The sequence below is a fragment of the Mastomys coucha genome, unplaced genomic scaffold (genome assembly GCF_008632895.1).
Source record: "Mastomys coucha isolate ucsf_1 unplaced genomic scaffold, UCSF_Mcou_1 pScaffold21, whole genome shotgun sequence".
Taxonomy (NCBI): domain Eukaryota; kingdom Metazoa; phylum Chordata; class Mammalia; order Rodentia; family Muridae; genus Mastomys; species Mastomys coucha.
The window spans coordinates 137,565,265-137,570,421 of NW_022196904.1; positions in this window are offsets into that span (position 1 = coordinate 137,565,265).

Sequence of the window (5,157 nt, forward strand, 5' to 3'; positions counted from 1 at the left end):
CATGGACAGGCCTTACTGTGCCAGCACCCCGGCGTGTGCAGCAGAGAGCAAGAGACCCTGCCTCAAACAAGACAGAACGTGAGGACCAACATCCAAGGTTGCCTACACACACACAGACACACACACACACACATACACACAACAGAAGAGAAAAGCAGAGATGAGATGGATTTGCTTAGTTAGGCATGTTAGCCATCAGGGTTCTCACTGTGTGGCCTGGATTTCTCCAGGAACCCACTCTGTAGCCCTGGTTAGCCTTAAACTTGCATCAGTCCTCCTGTCTCAGCATCCTAATTGCTGAGGGGGCTAAATGCTGCTAGACAGGGGCAGAGAGGGCAAACCTCAATCTTCTGCTCAAATAGTCCTTCAGAAAGGACTGCTTAGATCACTGCTTATTTGGCAACTAGTGAAGAGCTTCTAGGAATAAAGAATATTCTGGAGGGCCAGCCAGGTGGCGAATGCGCTTACCTGCCATTTAAGGCTGGTGACTTGAGTTCCACATAAAAGTACAAGCATCCAGGAAGTTGTCTTTATGTCTATACAGATGTGCAACCTCACACCCCCACATCACACCTGCACCCTAAAAAAACCCAGAGTGTTTGGCAGATTATTTTTTTTTTTAAGATTTATATAGTTATTTTATGTATATAAATATACTGCTACATCTTCAGACACACCAGAAGAGGGCAATCTCATTACAGATGGTCCTGAGCCACCATGCGGTTGCTGGGAATTGAACTCAGGAACTCTGGAAGAGCAGTCAGTGCCCTTAACCACTGACTCATCTCTCCAGCCTACTTGGTAGACTGTTAAATGAGAGGAGCCCATGTTTGCAACACTGTAAGCAGAGAAGCTAGAATCTAGCACTAGAATTGTCCTTGGGGTTTAATCCAGGGTTTTCTTAAACATACAAACAGTGAAAGCCGTGGGTAGGAGCAGGGCCCTGAGTGGGGTAGAAGAGCAGCAGGAGCTCGGCCTGTGCGGCTCCGAATGTGTAAACACAACTGGCTGGCCAGCACCAGCCTTCCAAGAGGATCAGGACATCCTGAGGTCTGCAGGAGGCATGCTAGCGATGTTTCTACATGACAAATGGCTCAAAAATTGAGGTCTTTTTTTTTCTTTTTTTTCTTTCTTCACTCTCATACAGGCTGAGAACTCAAGTCAATCTTCCTGTTTCTGCCTCCCACGTGCTGAGATTACGAGCCAGCATTTGCCTTTTTTTTTTTTTTTTCCTTTTTTTCTTGACAGGGTTTCTCTGTGTAGCCCTGACTGTCCTGGAACTCACTCTGTAGACCAGGCTGGCCTCGAACTCAGAAATCCGCCTGCCTCTGCCTCCCAAGTGTTAGGATAAAAGGTGTGCACCTCCAATGCCCGACCATTTGCCCTTTTTTTGTATGAACACTCAGGATGGTTTATTTATTTATCTTAAATTTAAAATTTTTCAGTTGACATTAATTGTTCATATTTAGGGACTTTGAGCAGCATTTCAGCACAGGTATCCAGTGTGTAAGGAACAGATTAGGACACTTGGCTGATCCCATTACCCACACATACCAAGTCTCTGCAGGGAACATTCAAAACCAGTGAAACGATTCCATGCTTGACTTTGTAAAAGAAAAAATATATATATAGGGTGGGATATGATGACACACACCTTTTAATCCCAGCACTTGGGGAAGCTAGAGTTATGTGGATCTCTGAGTTTGAAACTAAAGTGATCTACACGGAGACTTCCAAGTCAACCAGGGATATATAAGAAGATTTTTGTCTCAAAAATACCAGAAGGGGCTGGAGAGATGGCTCAACAGTTAAGAACCCATACTGTCAGACAGCTTATAGCCTCCTGGTAACTCTAGCTCGAGGGGCTCCAATCTCTCTTCTGAACTCTTTGGGCATCTTCATGTGCATGTGCACATCCTCAGGCACACGCACATATATACATAACTAAAATAAACCTTTTTAAAAATAATAAAGGACCGGGCAGTTGTGGCACATGCCTTTAATCCCAGCACTTGGGAGGCAGAGGCAGGAGGATTTCTGAGTTCGAGGCCAGCCTGGACTACAGAGTTAGTTCCAGGACAGCTGGGGCTATACAGAGAAACCCTGTTTCAAAAAACAAAACAAAACAAAATAATAATAATAAATAAATGAAGGGCTGGGATGTGTTTAATGATAGAGTATTTGCCTAGCATACATGAAGCCCTGGGTTCAATCCCTGGTATTTCAAAAAGAATGGGTCTGGGGAGATGCATTAGTTGGTAACGTGTTTGCTTTGCAAGCTTAAGTGCCTGAGTTCAATCTGCAGATATCAAACAAACAAGGTGGTATGTTGTAGGTCATGCCTCTAATCTCAATGTTGAGGACAGAGAGACAGGCAGGTCCCTGGACTTGCTGGTCAGCCAGCCTAGGCTATTTGGTTTCAGGTCAGTGAGAGACTCTAAAAAAGAAGGAGGAGGAGGAGGAGGAGGAGGAGGAGGAGGAGGAGGAGGAGGAGGAGGAGGAGGAGGAGGAGGAGGAGGAGAAGGAGGAGGAAGAGATGTCTGGTATGACACCTAAGATTGTCCTCTGGCTTCTACAAGAATGAGCACACACACGTATGCACACTTGTGCATACTCTGTATCCACATACATAAGTGTGCACACACACAAAATACGAAGTTAGCTTAGTGGAAGAGTCCCTGCTTAGCATATGTAAAGCCCTTGGTTCAGTCTCCAGTACCAATATACATACAATTCAGAGTGGAATTAGGAAAAACAGAAAGGCTGCCTGTCAAGCATGGTGGCTTATGCCTGTAACTCCGGCACCGGGGAGGCTAAAGCTGGCCAGCATGTGCTACATGGACAGAGTCTGTCAAAAAAAAAAAAAAAAAAAATCAGCGTTAAAGGGAAAGCATTTCCAGGGATGTGTCATTAGTGGCCAAACCCTGGTGAGAACAGGGAGTCAGCCATTCAAGAACTCAGGTGGGAATGTCCTAGGCAGAGGACAGGGGATAAGGGAAGGATCTGGGGTTGGAACAAGCTAATTGCATTTGAAGGCAGGAAAGGAGACTGATGAGACCAGAGTTCCGTCAATAATGAGGGAGAAAGAGAAAGACGAGGCTGGAGCATGGGCCAAGAAATCGCGGTGCCCACAAGAGGACATTGCACGCAGCGACTGAGGAGTTCCTGGACAGTTTTAAGCTGTTATGTCTTGTGGAGGAGGTTTAAAACACACACACACACACACACACACACACACAGTTTGTTTGAGAGAGGGTCTTGAACTTAAGCTGGCCTTGATCTCACTCCATAGCCCAGGCTGCTCTTTATCTCCTGATCCAGATGTCTGTTCCAACCACTGAGATTGCAGGTGAGTGGCACTGTTTCGTGTCTCACTTTCATGTTAAAACAATTTATTGAAAGCCATTGAGGTGGCTCAGGAGGCAGAGGCAGTAGTGACCAGATCTGACAATCTGAGTTGGGTCCCCAGATCTCTCAAAAGGTGACAAAATGGACTCCTGAGAGTCATACTGTGACTCCCCACACGTAAGTCACCACACATTCAAACCTGTGCCCGCTAGTTCTTTCTCTCACACAAAGGATAAGATTTATTAATTAATTTTTAAAAATCTATTTATTGACATGCCTATAATCCCAAAACTTGAGAGACAGAGGCAGGAGGATCACCATAAATTCAGTTCTAAGGCCATCCTGGTCTACTATGAACATTTAAGGACAGTTTGTGCTATACATGTGAGACTGTCTCAATGACAAAAAGTGGGGGTGGGCTAGGGAGGGGGGAAGTTGAACAGGTGGGTAAAAGCAAAGCTCTGCTGCGCAGGCGTGATGAACCTGGGTTCAGTCCCCAGATGCTGAGGTGGAGGGAGATTGACTCCTTGCAAGCCGTCCTCTGACCTCCCCTTGTGATGTGTGGGACCACATTTGTATATAATCTGTCTTTCTTCAAAAACAGTTATGTATTGACTGCTACTCCATGCCAAGCACTATTAAAGGCACAGAAAATAAGAGAGAGCAAAACACCTCAAACACCTGTCTGTACAAATCTTGCATCTTCGTGGGATGCGGGTGAGGGGAAAGAAAAGGGATGGCGGTTGGGCGGGTTGAGGTTAAATCTAGCTTAACTACTTCCTGGTTCAACTGTGTGTGCGTGTGCACATGTACCTGCTTTGTGGCTCTCTCCTTCTTTTTGAGATAGGAAAGCTAGCTAGCCAACAAGCCTCACAGATGATCTGTTCCCATGCCACCGCTCCTAATGCTGGTGGGTTATAGGTGTATACCTGGTCTCAGCTTTTTACATGGATTCTAGGGATCCAAACTTAGGTCCTTCCACTTCCACTTCAACTCCTTCAAGATTCAGGTGGGTTTTTGGTTCTTGCTGTTTTGTTGTTGTTTTTGTTTTCTTTTTGTTTTTGAATCTGTAAAATAGAAATGAAAAGAAAAGCTGGGCACTGGTGGCGCATGCCTTTAATCCCAGCACTTGGGAGGCAGAGGCTGGTGGATTTCTGAGTTCAAGGCCAGCCAGAATGAGTTCCAGGACAGCCAGGGCTATACAGAGAAACCCAGTCTCGAAAATAAAAAAAAAAGAAAAAAAAAAGAAAAACTATCCACTTACAACCTGTTTAGTTTATACATATATAACATACATATGTATTCATATATGTAAAATAGGTATGTATAATGTGGAATCACACATTTACTCCCCCCAAAAAACTTAAGTATGGTGGTGCACGCCTGTGCTCCTTGTGCTCTCGGGCCGGTCCTAGCACTTAGACGGTGAAAGCTGGAGGATCAGGAGTTCAAAGCCAGATTCATCTACAAAGAAAGTACCTGGAGGGGCTGGAGAGATGGCTCAGCAGTTAAGAGCACTGGCTCGGGCTGGCAAGATGGCTCAGAGTGTAAGAGCACTGACTGCTCTTCTGAAGGTCCTGAGTTTGGATCCCAGCAACCACATGGTGGCTCACAACCACCCATAATGAGTCTGACGCCCTCTTCTGGTGCATCTGGAGACAGCTACAGTGAATTACACAGGAGCAAGCGGGGCCAGAGTGAGCAGGGGCCAGCAGAGGTCCTGAGTTTAATTCCCAGCAGCCACACACATGACAGCTCATGGCCATCTGTACAGCTACAGTGTACTCGTACATATAAAATAAATCTTTA